This window comes from Temnothorax curvispinosus, unplaced genomic scaffold (genome assembly GCF_003070985.1).
Source record: "Temnothorax curvispinosus isolate PA1 unplaced genomic scaffold, ASM307098v1 QBEX01013341.1, whole genome shotgun sequence".
In the NCBI taxonomy this organism is placed as follows: Eukaryota; Metazoa; Arthropoda; class Insecta; order Hymenoptera; family Formicidae; genus Temnothorax; species Temnothorax curvispinosus.
In genome coordinates, this window is record NW_020223121.1 from 1,676 (window position 1) to 4,754 (window position 3,079).

General features: G+C 32.5%; 1 long non-coding RNA gene across 3 annotated transcripts; it reads right to left on the reverse strand.

Annotated features, from left to right (window-relative positions):
- Positions 1 to 206: 206 nt before the first annotated feature.
- Positions 207 to 2,767, reverse strand: LOC112463485. 3 transcript variants are annotated; one of them, XR_003041792.1, is made up of 6 exons: positions 2,543 to 2,767; positions 2,102 to 2,247; positions 1,748 to 1,938; positions 1,351 to 1,465; positions 868 to 1,095; positions 207 to 711 (listed from the first exon to the last, which is right to left on the reverse strand). It is a non-coding gene; the product is annotated as an uncharacterized LOC112463485 (long non-coding RNA). The 3 variants fall into 3 exon arrangements; XR_003041793.1 differs by lacking the exon at positions 2,543 to 2,767 and having other exon boundaries at positions 1,355 to 1,465; positions 2,102 to 2,429; XR_003041791.1 differs by lacking the exon at positions 2,543 to 2,767 and having other exon boundaries at positions 2,102 to 2,428.
- Between the last annotated feature and the right edge of the window lie 312 nt (positions 2,768 to 3,079).

Consider the following 3,079-nt stretch of genomic DNA (forward strand, 5'->3'; position numbering starts at 1 on the left):
CAGTACCCAAAACGTATATCTGCAATCTAAACACAAGTTTTTATATTTTGGAAACGATACAAGTGTCTTAAAATGCTTTTTACTTGTTTCTAAGCAGCATAAAATATCGATACTATTCGAATAGTATAAAAGCTACATTTGGATGGAACGATAACAATTTAGACACCCTACCTCTATAATTATTTTAAAATCTGATATACTGTAATATAATCGTCATATTTTTTTACACAGAAATACTAACGCAAATTATTCGGACATTGTCACTAAAAAATTAGATGAAGATAGTTTGTAATCATACAAAGATACTGTTTAAACATCTTTTTAATTCACAACATATCTCTCATTTACTACCGATCATCATTTCATAATGATGCATTTACAACGAAATAGCTACGTCAGCAACATTCGAGACCATCGACAGGAAAAAGCATTCCTCTTTGTCTATTCGTTGTGACGGATAAAATCGTATAATTTCAGTACTCAGCAGTGGATTCACTTCAATTGATGCGATTTTAAAACAGAGCTCAATTCAAAGAATCTTCGTTGTTACTAAATATGTTTATAAGGCCTGTGAATAGCGCTAATTTCCCTGCCATGCGCATATCTTTCTTTTTCGTGGCTGTATCCAGATTAGACATCATCTTGTCCGCAATATGCTTATAGGCTTTTCCATTCAGCATTAACGTAAAAAATAAAAAGCCGTCGTACCATCTGAAATCGTTATATATAATTGTCTTAGTATTATAAACAATTTTATAATAAGTTTTTCCTCTTCGATAGACAACTTGAATTAATTATAATTGATGTTTATAAGAACAATTTTATATTACTATTAAAAGGAATGCTTAGAGCACTGATTACACTTACATTTCCTGGTTTAGCGCTTATTGTGGCATGTTGTATTTTCCAAATTTTACTTCCAAAACATAGAAAATACTTTCCAGCCTGTATGACACCACGTATACGCCAACGAACCTGCACGGTATATTTTCAGAATGCATTGTGATCTTTAGGATGTCAAGCTTGACGTGTGCAAACTTCATATGACCAATGAACCCAAATAGTATCAATTGCTTCGCATAACTCACAAGTCCCCTGCAATATTTTTTAAGCATATTATGAGAAAATGGAAATACTTAATGCTAAAAACTCTCAATTGCTTTGAATACTTAATCAAATTAATTTTCGTTACTCCTCTAATATTGTTGATAAAAATTATATCATAATAATGGATAATAGGAACTCAATTCACAAATATTTTAGCATAACTTGCCTACAATATAAATTGTGCTACAGAACGCTTTCTCGTTCTTTTCAATTTTTTCAATTTACAAGACAGCATATACGTACATACATGTGCAATTTTGGATACACCTTACTTCTTAAAGATCTCTTCGGTATAAGCTCCCTGCGGTCAATATATAGCGGTAAAATTGTATACCATATAGTTGAATATAAAATGTTCCTGCGTGAGAAAACGAGAGAAAAAGAGGACATTTATAAGAGGACCTCTTGGCTAGACAATTATTTTTCAACAGTGTCTGAGAATTATTATATTTTGAAGAAGCGAGATTGTACATTTGAAGCATCCAAGCTAACGAAAGTAAAGTACAATATAAACATTCTTCGGAGAAATCTTTATTACGCGATAGTGCCCGATAGTGCCTGTCGCACGTGCATACAAATACAGATCACTTTCTCGTTCTCTTAACTTTTACAACTTTTACAAGACAACATATATACGTACGTGTGCGATTTTGGATACACCTTTTTTCTGAAAGATCTCCTCGGCATCAGCTCCCTGCCGTCAATATATATTTCACTATCACTATCATCTATCACGCGGCAATGGTTACGACTCTGTCACTGTCACCATCTTTTTTTTAGGTTACCGCTGTATTCCAACATAGATCGGTCTTTCTTAACAGCTTCATGCGTCTGTGATTGAGAAAGAAATCTGATAAGCTCTGTATACCAGCTCAATATAAGCAACATATACATATACGAATATGTATATATATTTCAGATAAAAACAGTCAGTAAACTTTTATAAAACAATACTCTTTGAAATAATACAAGCGATAATAATTTTTATAATTACCTCTCTATATATCTAAAATGTGCATGAATCTTCTTCTAACTATATTTGTAATGTTATCAACTTTTCACGCTTGTTGAATATTCGCATCATGAGCACCAATAGCTAATCCCATCAGACCTTCTCGAACATTAAATTCATTGGTATATCTAAAATAAGGCAAATTTTACATAATGCAAAAACAATAATTATTATTTACATGTGTTTATATATAAAATATGATTTCAAAGATAAATCTGTATCAAAAATCTGTAGTTACTGTAACGTATACCTTAGATTAGATTTGTATGAGCAAGCAATAAATATAACTAACCTCGCAAGACATTGCGTTAAAAGATATTTATTTACCAATATTATCCACATATATTATATATTATATATTATATATATATATATATATATATATATAATAGTGGATTATATATAATAAAAAATCCTACTAACCTCGCGAGACACCACGCGAACACACGTCACGTCGCACGATTTAACACACGCGAAACTCGCCAAACTCGCCGCGATCTCGCAATCGCCGTCAATCTCGACCGCGCCAGCCAATCACGCACGCGGAAAAGCGGCAACACTACGTGCGAGATATTCGACTCGCAAAGCTCACTTCTCGGTCCAAATGGATTTTTTTATTATGGACTAGAACAACACAGGCGCGCGCTACGCGCGCGCTTTTATTTTATTTCACAAATAGAACAACACAGGCGCGCGCTACGCGCGCGCATTTATTTTATTTACAACTATACATTAAATATATTTTTATTACAAATGAAGAGGTAAGTCGCTAATATCGACATAGGTCTTCTAAAGAGACGCCTTATTATTTCTCGAAAATTAAACACCGCACTTTATTAATGCTGATGAGGACATAATTTACTCATATAATTAAAGACGTAAAAACCTTTACTTTATACATTTATTGATTTTTATATATAAAATCAGCTAAAAACGAATCATTCAAAAGCAATTATTAAA